Raw genomic sequence first — 16345 nt, 5'->3', positions numbered from 1 at the left:
TTCCATTTCAAGCACAAAGTTTAACCATGGACAATTTCAGTGTTGTTTCTTCTTTTTTAACCTAGGCATCAGTCAGTCTTTCGTGTTCCCACGTTGTCCCAAGATCTGCAAATTTAGCTCCTACATATCTAAGATTCCACGAAGACGTACTGCCCAATCTCTGGTCTGACATGCTATTCTGTCTCCACATAAATGGACGTGAAACGACAGGCCAGAGCCCAGTAACAGATGCTGAATCTCAGGGACTGTTCCCGTTGCTATATATTTATTTTTAAACCTGGCTTCTGTGAGCTGGAACAGCCTAGTGAAGATAGATGGTAAATGAACCCTTGGCCAGGATGCCTGTAGCTGCTGAGGCTCCTCTCACTCTGGATTCACTTGAAGGAGTTGACACAGACCAATTCTGAGCAGTCGTGGGTTAAAATAGAAGGAGGAGCGATAAACGCTATTGGTGCTTATGGAGGAAGAATTAGTCTGAATGGAAAGTGGAAGCGGAAAATGGTGGGAATGGCTTTGAACATCAGAGACCCTTCAGATCAGAGGAAAAAAAGCATTTAGCTGCTGGAAGAGGGAATGCCATTGCTTTTTATTGAGAGATTGGGAAGTGGTGTGAGGCCCGTTTGCTAGAGGGAAAAGATGCTTCAAAGCGAACAGCCTCTACTAGTCTCTTCCTAACGGTGTGACCTTTAGGGTCTCACAAACTCCTGTGAGCCTCAGCTTTCTTGTTTGTAAAATAGACATAAAAAAAAAACTGCTACAGACTTGGTGTAAATATTACATTCATTAACTATAAGCTTACATCATTTAAATGTTATAAAAATATTAGAAGTTAAAATTAAAATGTTCTTTTTTAAAATAAAGAAAAAAGTTCTACCACCAGCTCAGAAATGATCTGTGTTTTCCTCCCTCAAGGTAGATTTCTCCAATCAACAGCATTTCCTTCAAATGTGATTTCAAACTAAAATCACAAACCTGAACAGAGACAATTAGCAGCGTGGAGATATAGTTGAAATGTTCTGAAAATCATATCCATGATGGAAAAAAGGCCTTAAAAATCTTATCATGAATAATGCTGATAACTCGGTATGAATATGTAAAAGAGTGAAATTGGACATAATCGTTTACCATACACAAAAATCAGCTCAACACTGATTAAAGATTTCAGTGTAAAGACTGGTAATATATTTGACCATATCCCCTGGATGGGGAGACCTGGTGGCACTCAGAGGAAGGATAGCAGGCTACCAAGAAGAGACTTGATACCTTATGAGCATATAAAGGGGGAGGAAGTCCCCCTCAGGCACAGCCATAGGGGAGGGGAGTGAGGGGAAAATGGGAGGGAGGATATAAGGGATGGGATAACCATTGAGATGTAACAAGAATAAATTAATTAAAAAATTAAAAAAAATAAAAGTCCTAGAATTAAAAAAGAAAAATACAAGAAAACACTTTCATATCAACCTTATCAATGACATTTTGGCTATTGCAACATGAACAATAAGCCAAAAGAAAGCAAATGGGACAGGGACCCAATAATATTAGAAGCTCCTCATAAAACTAAAATTAGAACTACCATATGGCCCAAGTGTCTCTTCCGGCTTATATGCCCAAGGAAAGTGAAATCAACATCTCAAAGATGTACCTGCATTCGCATGTCCTACATCACCATTCACAATAGTCAGTATATGGAAACGGTCTGTTGGCTGAGAAAGGAAGATACTATGATGTACGTTGCCTGACCTAAATTAAAACTACACCCTTTCACAGTAATATGAACTCATTTGTAGGATTTTTAAAAAATTGTAGTGTGTGTGTGTGTGTGTGTGTGTGTGTGTGTGTGTGTGTGTGTGTGTGTACCTGAGTGTAACAGCATGTAACGTGGAAGCCAAAGGACAATTTGGCTGAGTTTGTTCTCTCCTTCCACCAGGTAGGTCCAAGGAAGTGAGCTCAGACTGTCAGGTTGGAGGCAAGCGGCCATACTCGCTAAGCCATCTCACCATCCTGTAGGCCTCTTGTTAAATAAAACACTTACATATAAAAATACTAAATGATCTCATACATGGAATCTTTTTAAAAATAAAATATATAGAAACAGAGAGTGTAAGCGTAGTGGTTATCAGGGAGAGTCGGGGAAAGGAAAAGTGGTGAACAAGGTGTACAGAATTATACCACATAGACTGCTAAGCCTGGAGACGTCATACATAAAAGGGGAGCATTATTAATACAATGACTACATACACTAAAGGGGGACTATTATTAATTCTATATTGTATATTGAAAATCTACAGAAAGAGCAGGTGTCATGTACAATTTCCACCTAGCCTACAAAAAGACACAACCATAATTATATATGTGTGTGTGTGTGTGTGTGTGTGTGTGTGTGTGTGGAGAGAGAGAGAGAGAGAGAGAGAGAGAGAGAGAGAGAGAGAGAGAGAGAGAGAGATTCCTACAACTAACAATGAACCTGAATGACAGAAAGCACAGCTAGTAATGTACTTGACGATACATACATATAAGGCACTGAAGTCAGATCCCAGAACTCATACATACAGTAGATGAGGCCTCATGTGCTTGTAGTCTTAACATTAGAGGAGACAGGTGGAGCTCCTGAGCTCCCTTAGCAAACCAGCCTAATTGAATCAGTGAGCCCCAAGTCCATGTGAGAAATCTTCTCCCAAAATGAGTATGGACGACTCCTGAAGATTGATTCTTCATTTCTACATGTACTCATATAGATCTATATGCCCACAGGAGCACACAGATGTGTGCATAACACACGTGCGCGCACACACACACACACACACACACACACACACACACACACACACACGGGGAAATTAGGAAATTTTTCTCTCAAAAAGATTTCTATGGTTATTTTAGGTGAGAAAGCTGAGCATGATTCAACATACCTGCAATGCTAACACTTTGGAGCCTGAGACAGGAGAATCAAGAGTGGAGCTGCCTTAGACTACATAGCAAGATTTTGTCTTATTAATATCTTTCATTTAGAAGGTTTAGTGAATTATAGGAAGTGTGTATTGTGGTCATACTTGGCCCCCAAAGAAGGTTTTATTTATTCCTCAAATCAAAAGAAAACAGACGAATGTGTAGTGCCTAACCTCAACCATTGCCTAAGGAATAGTTTTATGGGAGTTGAGCCTCCATGACAGAGATGACAGGTTTAGTGACTCTGAACTATTGACGTTAGCTTCTTTTCTTGCTAAAAGCTGACCGAGGATTGGGGAAGCTATGACATATAAAAGTAAAACATCCGTCAATTGTTGTTTCATTTCTTATACTCTCCCCTCTAAAACAATAAGGATAGAGCCTCAAAGGAATCAACACATCATCTAACATAAATAATAAGCTCCAGATTTATTCATAATGAGCCACATTCACCCATCCAGGTAGTATTGTATAACTAGAGTGTAAATGGCACAGGCGCCAGGTGTAAGAGGAAAAAAAAAAAAGGACAGATGGCTTCTGCATGCTTTGTTCATTAAACTCAACAAACCAACTGTTTTTATATTCCTGGAATTGAGCTGGCCAAATAAATATGATAAGATAGATAAGACGTTACCCTAGGGTAGCCAAATTTCTGCTATCATATGTAAATAGGAGAATACACAGCTGTATATCCTATGTAAATTCCAACATATAACATAATAGGAAATCAACATATGGTCAATATAACCTGGACAGGGTACTTTCTTCATCTTATCTTTTCTCTATGCATGTTATTTACACATTCTGATTGTAGATGAATCTTACCCAGCAGCCCCAACTAATGACTTAGGCCTCTTGTCCTACCTGTGAACAGAGCAATAAACTCCTTTTCTGTCCACATAACATTGAAGGATTCAGTCTATATGCTTGGCGTAACCGTCGTCAGACTCATCTAACGCATTCTAGCCTCGGTCCCTGTGTGCCAGGTGTCAGACGCCACAGAACTCCTAGCTGTTCAAGAGGACAAGGTCAAAAAAGAGCTCCAGACGAGCAGGAGGCCAAGACCACCCTGGGGTAGGAGTGGGACCTTTTACAGGCAATTTGATATAGACAATCCTTTGCTGGGCAATTTGGGATTACTTCCAGAGAACCACTGCTCCCTCAAAGGAGACATTTCTACCTATCCTAGAAATGCCATCAGACACTGGAGAACTTTCTTGCAACTTTTATTTTTGTGATGTCATTTTAAACTTATAAGAAAGACGTGGGAATAGTACCAAAAAATCCTTCCATATGCTGTAAATTTTTGCTGTGGTAAATATATCTAATATGAAGTTTAGATTTTAGTTGAAATTTACATCAGTGGTGTGAAGTGTCTTCACAAGCCTGTGTAATCATTACACCCATTTCTATGACAGTTTCATCACCAAACAGAAACAGTGTACCTACTAAATGCTAGCTCTCCATTTCTCATCTTTGCGCATTAGTTGACAATCACTTGCCTACTTTGTCTATTTTCTGTCTCTATTTTTCTATTCTCAGATTTCATATAAATGCATCCTAAGTTGTTTGTGCTCTTTTTGTGTGACTGGCTTCACTTAGCATGTGGTTTTTAAGTGTTTTTGGATGTATGTTTTAATATATATCAGATTTCTTTTCTTTTTAAGAATAGGCCATATCCCACTAAGTCTATATATATATATATATATATATATATATATATATATATATATATATATATATATATCACAGTTCATCAACATTTGGGTTCGGCGTGTGTGTGTGTGTGTGTGTGTGTGTGTGTGTGTGTGTGTGTGTGTGAATTGTAGGAGGCCTTTTGTGTATTGTCCCTTTTTAATTCAATGTCAGATGTTATCATTTATGGATACACACACACACACACACACACACACACACACACACACACACACACACATCTCCTAGTGCTGTTTGATGTCTTTTTACTTTTTCAGTGTTGTCCTTTGATGTTTGAGAGTTTTGAATCTTTGGGAAGCCCAGTGTATCTATTTTCTCTTTTATTGCCTGCATATTTGGTGCATATTCTGAAAATCACTGCCAAATACAGAATGCTAAAATTTTTTCCTATGTCCAATTTTAAGAGTTGTGCAGTTTTAGCTCTCACATTTAAGCCTTTGATGAATTTGGAGTTCCTTTATAATATGGCTATTGAAGTCTACTTTCCACTGATATAATTGGTAGTCAGTGAGTGAGTCAGAATAGAAGTTGACTTAGCTTGCTCTGAAGGCAAGAAGTCCAATACCACAGATTTGGCCTCGAGGAATCAGGTCATGGAGACAGCACCATGTGGCAAGACAGAACCCTTGTTGAAAATCAATTAGCCATTTATGATTTTTGGTCTTTGTTTTTGTTTTTATACATTCGTCTTTGTGCATTATATATATATATATATATATATATATATATATATATATTTTTTTTTTACATAAAATGCCTGAATGTTACTATTTGATCACATTTGTTTTATATGCTTCTTTCCTCATTTTCTTCTCTCTGTCATCTGTCCTATGCTCCCCACATTTTTGTCCATGTTTGAGCTAAAGAAAAATGAAGACATTATAGATCTATACCTCTGAATATTTCAGTATGCATTTTTTAAATATCAGGCATAGTCTCTTATATTATGCATTTCAATAGGAGTTACCCCTAAGGGGATGGAAATTGACTATATAAATGAAAACTCAGTTATTACAATGTCTGTAGCCCTCTAAAGTTCAATGCTACCCAATAAAATCTCACTTTAGTACTTAACTTCTCATATAGGAAGAAATTAATTTCATCTAAATATCATTTGATTAATTTAACTCATCTCCTTAGAGAAACAATAGTGGGTGAAAGAGTTGAGAAATACCTATAATCATGCCATAATAACCCAAATGAGGAAATTAGTGTTGTTGAAATAGCCTAATATAATGCAGATTTGTTTTTACACTTCACCAATTATTCCATTGTTATTGAATGAAGTACAAAATAAAAACCCATCTCTTCCTTGGCAAGCCATTGCCATGGATCTTGCGCAGTTTTTCTTCATCTGGAACAATTCTTCAGTCTTTCCCTTTATCTCACCACATGGCTATTTTGACAAGGATCTATTGGCCAGTTGTTTTGCAGAATGCCCCTTAGCTCACATTCATCAGCCGTGTCTTATGACCAGACTCAAGATCTGAGCCTTTGGCAGGACTTCTGCTTTGGGAAGTGCATATTTTCTATTTTCATTCTAAGTGGGAAACACTATTCTGGGTGCTGGAAATTTGCAGAAAACATTCCTGAGGACAGACGTGTTTAATTAATGGTCAGCATTGGATAAGTTATCTTGGATCACTTTGCTTGAGAATGTTATGCTGTTGGGAAAATAAAAATCTAATGACCCTCAATAATTTCATCTATAAAATTGAGGATAAGCATATGTGTGTATCAAAGAATTACCATAAAGATAAAAATTGGTAGTGAATGCAAGTTTTCATTCCAAAGCCTAGTGCTTACAAATGTGTTAGTATTTCTCTGTATACATAATAAAATGAGATTTATTTTTTATTTTATTTATTTTTTAAATTTTATTAATTTATTCATATTACATCTCAATGGTTATCCCCTCCCTTGTATCCTCCCATTCCTCCCTCCCTCCCATTTTCCCCTTACTCCCCTCTCCTATGACTGTGACTGAGGGGGACTTTCTCCCCCTGTATATGCTCATAGGGTATCAAGTCTCTTCTTGGTAGCCTGCTATCCTTCCTCTGAGTGCCACCAGGTCTCCCCATTCAGGGGACTTGGTCAAATATGAGGCACCAGAGTTCATGTGAAAGTCAGACCCCACTCTCCACTCAACTGTGGAGACTGTCCTGTCCATTGGCTAGTCTGGGTAGGGGTTTGAAGATTATGGCCTGTATTGTCCTTGGCTGGTGCCATAGTTTGAGCGGGACCCCTGGGCCCAAATCTGCCTATCATAATGTTCTTCTTGTAGGTTTCTAGGATCCTCTAACTAGAAATGATCATAATGAGTGAGTTAACCCAGAAGCAGAAAGAGTCAACTGGTATATACTCACTTATATCTACATACTAGCCCAAGGGGTATGTCCCATGAAAGTCTTCACTAACCAGGAAACTGGGATAGAGGGGAGGACATCCTATTGGGACTCTAGATGAGAGAAGCATGGGAGAATTATTTTTTAAATATGTGGTAGACTACCTGTCAAGTTAAAAAAGACTCTGTGTTCAAATATCAGCACTACAAAGGAAAAAAAAAAAGAAAAAGAAAAAAAGGCCAAGATGGCAAGCAGCCTTGTGCTAATAGTTGCACTGTAACTACTATAGGTTTTCAACTGTTATTAGGCTTTAAAAGTTAGTGATCATCAAATTGGAATAAAGAATTGCTCTCTGTAGCCATAATAAGGTGTCTGAGCATTCTGGGTTAGGCCAGCTGTGATGGATGCGTCTTTCTCCTATAATTAAGTCTGTGTACCTGGCTGAGCCTCAGATGAACTGGGAAGAGCTTACGGCATTAAGGTTCAGGCTAGACTAAGAGCGGATTTGCTGAGCAGCTAATGAAACTTAAGCTTCTTTCTCATTTGCTCAGACCTTTTGTAAGAAACCATCTTTCCCCATTCAGGCTAAACATTCATTTTCTTCTATTCAAAACCCAAATCTACTCTTCGTCAGCTGCTGATACCAGAACCAGAGTCAAATTCTGTTCTGTCCATTTTACTTGATGATAAAAAGAAAGATGCTGGCTTTGGAATCTCATGTCAGACCCTTGCCTCAGAATTATATGATGTGACATACAGCAAACAAAATGAGCTACAATGAAAACAATGTCAGTGAGAGCAATTCTTTTTACTGCTCTTCCCTTCACTCTTAAGCAAAATTGTCTTTCTCGTAACGAGATGTTTTTTTAGGCCATTTTGTGTTGTTGAATGTCATCTTGGTTATCTTTTGGAGAGGGTTAATTAATCCAAGATATTATAAACTGCTATACATGGAAAAATGGCTTAGATTATGATGGCCCTGGAAACAGAAGAAAACAAAGATGACTTTGAGATAAATAAAGAAAAAACAGCCTGTGGAAGTATATGGTGCAATAGGCACTTGTAATGAAGTCAGTGATTTAATAATTTGGGGAAGAGTTGTCAGGTATTCACATGGGAAATTTCTGCAGGATGGGGCTTCCATATAAGATTACTCTATCCTTCCTACAAGTTGTGTTATTAAAATGAGTCTGCATGGGACTCTTAATTTAATGATACCCTTTAGTTTGTACAGTGAATACACTCTAATAAAAATAAATAAGAAAATTCTGCAAAAATTCTGGCTGACAGTTGCCTTGTAGCAAGCAAGGGAAATGGGCTGGGTTCCTCTTCTGTGTTGATGCAGGAGCAAGGAAAGACAGGGGCAAATCGCCCAGGAAACAGGAGCAAAGGAGAGAAAGAGGCATCGATTAAAATGGAAAGCAGGCATAGAAACAAAACGTTCTAGTGAATTTGCAAAAGTTAGATGAGAGGTTTAGACCACCCTATTCATCAAAGAATGTTAAGTTTCAGTCAGTTTTAAGTAATTATGTGTGTATCAAAGCACAGACTGGCCCTGACGCCTGAAATAAAACTGTGAAAGAATCCTTGGACACTGGACAACCAGGATCATGTTTGGCAAATGTTGGGATAACCGTCCGTGGAATACTGGAGGATACATCAATGACCACTAACAGGAGTTTTGTAGTCCACAAGCACACTCACACCCCTCCCCTGTGTTTTTATTCATCTTCTTGGGGAAGAAATATAGGAACCCAAAGAACACAGAGACAGAGGGGCAATAAAAGTGGACCATGCCAACAGCTGGGTGCCTTGTGTTCAGGTACCATTTCTAAAAGAATTCTAATTGGCCCTGGGAAGCAATTCATTTTAAATCCTTAACTCACAACCACTCAGAACACTGTCTCTTAATGTCCAGCCTCTTAGGACTGGGTCTTTCAGTTTCCTTTTTTGTACAGGACACTATTTTTGTTTTGTTTTATTTTGCTTTAAGTAGGTGGCCTTTTAGCTCTCAGTCACCAGTGGGTCCCTTTAATCACACTTATGCCCTACTACCAGCAGTTAATGCTCTCATTCACATTACTACTCATAAAGTATCTTTTCTTTTCCCCCAAATTGTCCTAATTGCTCTTAAATATGATTTTTCCCCTCTCCTTTCTATTCTCCAGGGTCTTCCTGTTTTTTCATCCTAATTAAGGCTTAAGTAGAAATACCTGTTTCCACCAATATCCATTAACACACTAAATTCTGAAGGTAACAATTTCCTCATATGACCTACCTAGTCTTTTGTTTTGAGGGAGTTTTTTTTTCCACTAGTGAATGTGGTGGTGGGAGTGATAACAATGTGAACAGGCACGAGAAAATATCCCAAATGAAGTTGACAAGCTAGAAAGTGCAATACTGATGTTTTCCCATTTGTAAGAGCAAAATTTCTAGGAATTGCTGATTAAACAATCATTTCCCATTCAGCTTCACAGTTAAGATAAAGCAGCTCTCATTGATTGAGAAAGCTGGTTTTATTTTACTGGGAATTTCCCTGTGTTTGTTTATACTGATAAGAGGAGGCAGGTGTTACATACTGGTGGTAAAAGATACATGACAAGCTCTGTAGATAGGGATCTTAACTTCAATGCCATAGAAAAGAGTCCTTTTTATTATTTTCCCTTGAAGTTGCCCATGTTTTTAAGTTTTCAAAATGAATTCTCTGTGTCTCTGTCTCTGTCTCTGTCTCTCTCTCTCTCTCTCTCTCTCTCTCTCTCTCTCTCTCTCTCTCTCTGTCTTTCTGTGTATACCTGGCTGTTCCAGAACTCTGTAGCCCAGGCTGGCCTTGAACTCAGAGATCTATGAGCCTCTGCCTCCTGAGTACTAGGGTTAAAAGCATTAATTGTGTTTCTTGGGTAACTTCTGATCTCATTTTTCCTTTTCTTTATTTTTTACTTTTATATATACATTTATATCATCACACATATATACAATAAACTACATAGAGTAAGAGAGACCATGAAACAATTAACAATTATATAAATGTTACATTCGTAGTGTTTCGGCTATTTGTATTTGGCAGCCTTGGAGAAAACATCTTCTCCTATCTTGGTGAGTTTACAATTCTGAATGTAAATCAATATCTATCATGTCTCATCTCTATGGATCTAAAAACATCTATCTAGACCTAAAAACAACTTAACCCCTAAACACCTAAGCTTAATTGCAAAACTAAACTATCTAGTCTTCAACCCTATCAGAGACTTTTACAAAGAAAATTTCTAAACGAATGTTACCAAACTTAACAGGAGTAGTTCTCAGAAAAAAAGCAATGAAAATCAGCATCTATTTAGTTAACCTTAAAAAAAAAATCCTATCTTAGGAAATTTGTAGTATAGGGAAAGATTTAGTAGTCTTCACCTGGCCAAACCTTTGGGCACTGGGGTTAGAGCCAAAACTTAGAATAATTACTGTAGAGGCCCAAATGGTGCTTTGCCCAGAATATCAGGACATGTCATTGGACTAGGGGTCTTTTCAGTTATAATCTAAAGAAAGAGTTAACAAAGACATTCATACTACACTAAGATGGGGACTAGACCTAATGGCATGGGTCCTTTTGCAGGACAGAGAAGAAGATACAGTATGAAGCTAAAGGTTGAGATTAATGTTGTCCCCCACATAGGAGCCTCATCCAGGACTGTCGATGGAAGTAGGAACATGCATGCACACAGATTTCAGCTTCTCACCCCTAGGGCCTGAAAGAATACAGTTCAAGCCGTCAAGCTGTGCTAACTTGTTATGACCAGTTTGGAAAATGAGTTTACTTTCCTTGCTAGAATATTCTAGCAACAATTTTATAGGATAAGGAATGAAATAGACCTGACTGAAAGACCAAGAACTTCATCGGTGGCTTGGGGTTAGCTGGAAGTGGTCTCAGATGTACAGGCACTGTGAGGGTTTCTTCTTGGGTTCATAAGAAATACGTGGTGAGTTTATCCGAGACAATCCTTATTATGTTCCCGCACTTTCCATACTAGTCTCAGAACAAGCATAAGACAACAGGCCCTGAAAAAATGTTCTATGCAGAGACTTCTGAGAAAATCAGAGCCACAGTCTTAGTATCTCTATGCTTTTTTTGAACAAGTTAACTTTTCCTATTGTATGTTTCTGTATTTCAGTCATTCTCCAAATTCAGCTGGCTAGATACCCCCTGGCCTAACTAGCAAACAAGAATGCCAAGCCCTGAATGTTGGTGACCACTAGAAACTCCCTAAGGACAGCCATATCATAAAAAATAATCTCATTTTTCTGCCTTCTCTAATTGAACATTTATATGATTCTGTCTTACCTTCTCTGTTAACCTACCAATGACATTTCTGTTATAAATGTTTTAGTGGCTGCCTATAGAGTTTGCAACCTGTGTGTTTACTAGCTTAAGTCCACCTTCAAATGCCCCTACACTGTTTCACACCCAGTGTGGTACCTGACAACTTAAATATTGCTGACTTCTCTTTCCCGTCTCTAGATATCACACTATATTTAAGTGCCAAATTTCACTATAGTCACCTAATATGTATACTACTATTAATACGTTAAGCAGTTACCTTTTATATAATTTGAAAATAAGAAAAATAGTTTCCTTTCTTTATTTGAATATCAGTTTTCATTCATTATTTTCATTACACCTGAAGAAAAAATTTTAAATTACTTTCAAAGCCAACTTTGTGTGTGTGTGTGTGTGTGTGAGAGAGAGAGAGAGAGAGAGAGAGAGAGAGAGAGAGAGAGAGAGAGAGAGAGAGAGAGAGAGAAAGAGAGAGAGAGAGAGAGAGAGAGAGAGAGAGAGAGAGAGAGAGACAGAGAGAGACAGAGAGAGACAGAGAGACAGAGACAGAGACAGAGACAGAGAGACAGAGACAGAGAGAGACATCATGTATGCAACTGTGTGGAAGACGTAAGCAGTTCTATATTCTGCATAGAGGTCCGAGAAGAATATCTTTTGTCCTGCTCTGTCACTCTCCATCTTATCTCCTTAAGACAAGGTCTCTCTCACTGAACACAGAGGTTTCCACAGACTTGCTGGCCAGAAAGCCCAGATCTCCCTGTGTCTGTGGTCTCAGGAATGATGCTGCCTTGTGCAGCTTTTTATTTGGGTATTAGAGTCCATCCTAGGTCCCTATGCTTGCACAGCAAGCACTCTCCCTCCCCGAGCCATCTCCCAGCCCCTTATGCTTTTCTTTTAGGAAGTCTTTATTCACCTTTCATCTTTAAAGTGCACTTTTGCTCTAAGTAGGTAATTTTCTTCTTCCAGAGCTTTAAATATTTTCCCCGACTCTCTTTCTTATGTGGTTCCTGACAAGGTCTGCTTTAATATCATTTTTCTTTATGAGCAAAATGTTTTCCTGTTTCCCCCCTAGATCTCCCCATGTCTTTGGGGTTTTGTGGGTTGAATTACACGCTTGCCTAGTTGCAGACAGTTTGCCTTTTGCCATGCTTGGTGTTCTCTGAGGTTAGTGAATTACGTAATTTGCCATGAACCTTAGGAAATTCCATTTTATTCCTTCAAATTTCCATCTTTCTTTCTTATCCTTCAGTTCTTCCAATTATGCATGTGTTACACCTTTTGAAATTGGCCCACAGTTCTCAAATGTTCTGTTTTGTTTCTTTCTTTTTCTTCTTTTGGATTCTTTTTTCTTTGTATTTCCATGAGAGTTATTAACATTTCATGATTCATGGTAACTGCTGCTTTTTTCATTCACATATAGCCTATCTAATAAGACCAATGGGCATACAAAGTTTCCACTTCTGCTTATATTTCTATCTTGAATATTGTTTACTTTTCTGGTAGGTTGCTTAACATGTCATTCCTAGTTTTATTAAAACATGTGTCTACTAGTTTCAAAGCCTGTCATATCTGGATAGGTCTCTGATTCTTTTTGTCCCTTGAGAGTGTGCAGTGGAAGTTTTGGTTATGTTATGTAAACCTGTTTTTGTTTCAATCCCAAGTGTGGGATGTGAAACTGCCTTGTGAGAAGGCATGTGATCTTTGTCACCTGGGAACTGCCTCATGGGGGGGCATTGTCTTTGCCCCCTAGAAAACATCCTTGTGCAGACTCTGAGAGGGTATACATAGGAAGAGAGAGAGAGAGAGAGAGAGAGAGAGAGAGAGAGAGAGAGAGAGAGAGAGAGAGAGAGAAATGCACTCCAGAGAATGCTTTGAAAAGGCTACTGCTTTGTTTCACTGTCGCTGCTGCTGTTTGCTGTTTAGATCGTCTGCTGGAGTCTTGAATGAAAGAGGGTGGCATCACTCCAAGAAACTCAGCCTGAAAACGTCTACACCACTTGTCTTTATTAACCTACTTTCTCTCCTCCCTAGGGTCTGTGGTTTGAAAGGAAGGTAGAGGCATTGAGGAACCGCAAACAAAGTAGGTTTAAAAAAATCAAAGCCTACAAGAGTGTTCTTTCACACACGTTGTATCTTTTGGGTTGAAGCCTGGCATGATATATTGGATAATAGAAACTGAAATACGCTTGCATTTAGTGCACAGTTTTATATTAGCCTGATTAAAAGTTGAGCTGTGTCAGAGGTCAAGTTCATCTGTTGTCTTTGCTGTGTCCTATATTAACCTTGGGATTTCCTAAGTATTTCACTTCGGAGACAGGTTACACCTTGCATCTCCTTTAGCAAGTGGCCCACTGTTACCTTGCTGATCAGGTGGTCAAGTGTGACGCTAAGGCACATGATATCATTTTCCCTGTCTTTGGGCTGATTTTCCTGCCGTGTGACCTGCATAAACACGCCTGTTCCTCCTTTTCACTCCTTGTGAACTAGAAGCACTAGAAAAGGGCTTAAATTTGAGACATGCTCTTTTTCCCAAGGGATGAGGCTGCAGTAAACCTTCCCTCTTGAACAACAGGTCACTGCTATCAAGAACACTGGGACTGAGTTTCACAACAGCTTCCCTTTTTGCCATCATTTTTTTAATTGAAAATTTTATTTTCAAGTAATAGATTTCAATCATATTCTTTTCTCCCCCTGACCACTTCCAGATCTTCCCACATTCCTGCTCCATCAACCTCACATTGTCCGTGTGTGTGGGAGTGTGTGTCTTTCTCTCTCAAATAAAAACCCTAAAATTCAAAAATTAAAACAAACAAAAAGTCAATAAGACAAAAAGTACCAAAAGAAAATGCATATATGTGTGGGCACGCGCGCGCACAGACACACACACACACACACACACACACACACACACACACACACACACAAAGATAAAACCATGGAGTCAATTACTCCAGAGCATGAGGTCTGTTGTTGAGTATAGTTGGTAATACACAGTGACACACCTTTGAAGAAAATTGATATTCCCTTTTCCAGAAGGTATCAATTGTAACTAGCTTCTTGGTTAGGGGTGGAGATTTGTTTCCACTTCCCTTTCTAGATACTAGGATTTTTGTCTGGTTGTAACGAACCTGAGCAGGTCTCGTGCCTGGTGTTATTCTCTTTGAATTCATACGTCAGCAGTTTTGTAGTGACTGAAAGAGGTTCTTTCCTTAGAGTTTCCCACTACCTTATAATCCTACGAGTTTTTCATCTCTTCTTCCACATAGATCCCTTGGCCTTGAGGGGAGGGGTTGATAAGGACATTCCAAGTAGGGCTGAGTGCTCCAGATTCTCTCTTTCTCTGCACGCTGGCTAGTTTTCCCCTGGGGCTTATGACCCGTCTAGTCTCAAACTCTGGGCCATTTCAGCAGTGTCAGATCAGAGTTTCATCTCATGGAATGAGCCTTAAATTAACATTTTAAAACTGGGCAGTTACTCTAATGATATGTGTGCTACTTTTGCACCAGTGTATCTTTCAGGCAGTTGTTTCTCTGTTGTAGACAGAATTTGTAGATGTAATATATTGATGATTACTTTTCTCCTATAGCAGCACGGAAAGTACCTTTCAGCACCATTAATGCTAGTCATTGGGAGCAATACTGTAAGTTAGGTACCAGCTTGATTACTCTGTGTTTAATGACATAATTAAGTCAGATCTTCTGTGATAGAGCCTTACCATAAGGTTGTGGAGAATAACCAAATATTCTTGGCAATAGATTATGATGTTTGAAAGGGGTGTCAATGGACCCTGTTGGCCAATGACTCAGCAAGAGACTTTACTTGGTGGCATAAAATGCCTAGTTGGGGCATTGTCTCCCTAGTATATGGTGAGTCCATTTACATTATTTTCATACATGTATATATTTCAGGAAACTTCTTCAGTAGTAGGTTTTCATAGGACTTTTCAGAAGGCCTTTAGCGTTAATTATCACTTCTCATTTTCCCCCTCCTTTCCCCTTCCCTACAATATCCTTCCCCATTAAACTCTCTTAATAAGACTACATTATGTTTCTCCGTCCTTGGAAGATCCCCATCTCCCACCTGGCTCTTTTCAAGCTACCTGTCCTGTGTGGTTAGTCAGATTGAAACATACACATCTAAATCTTAAAAGCCAACATTCACATAAGAGAGAAAACATGTAATATTTGTCCTTTGGGGTCTGGGTTATCTTACCCAGGATGATCGTTTTTGGCTCCATCCATTTTCCTAAAAATTTTATAATATCATTTTTCTTAATAGCTAAAATGAAAATGTGCCACATTTTCATTATCTATCCATTAATTCAAATAAAAACTGTTTCTAGTTTCTGGTTATTTGAATAGAGTAGCAATAAACACGGATGGACAAGTATCTCTGGAGTATGGTGTAGGGTCCTTTGGGTATATGCCCAAGAGAAGCATAGATGGATCTTGTGGTAGATCAATTTTTTTGCTTCCTGTAGAGTCTCCACACTGATTTTCATAGTGACTGTATGAGTTTGAACTCCCACCAACAGTAAGCAAGTGTTCCTCTTGTGCCCCATCCTCACCAGCATGTGTTTTCATTTGTTTTATTGATCTTGGCCATTCTGGCTGGGATAAGATGAAATTTCAAACTAGTTTTAAATTGCATTTTCCTGATGGCTAAAAATGCTGAAATTTTAAAAGTGTTTCCTTTAAAGTTTCTGTTCTGTCTTATGAGAGCTCTGTTTAATTCTATACATATTTTTAACTGGGTTCTTTTTTTCTTGTTGTTCAATGTTTTTAGTCCTTTATATATTCTAAATTCCAACCTTCTATCAGATGTATAATTGGTAAAGATTTTTTTCATTTTGTAAGCTACTGTTTTGGTTGAATGATGGCATCCTTTTTCATGTGGAAACTTTTCAGCTTTCTGAGGTACCATTTATTAATTGTTGGTCTTAGTCTCTGTACTATTAGTGTCCTGTTTAGAATATTCTATCCTGTGCCAACAAATTCAAGCCTATACCATACAT

Source organism: Acomys minous (assembly GCF_964271855.1).
Source record: "Acomys minous genome assembly, chromosome: 1".
In the NCBI taxonomy this organism is placed as follows: Eukaryota; Metazoa; Chordata; class Mammalia; order Rodentia; family Muridae; genus Acomys; species Acomys minous.
The sequence above is the reverse complement of the archived record's forward strand: the minus strand, read 5'-3'. Positions refer to the sequence as shown.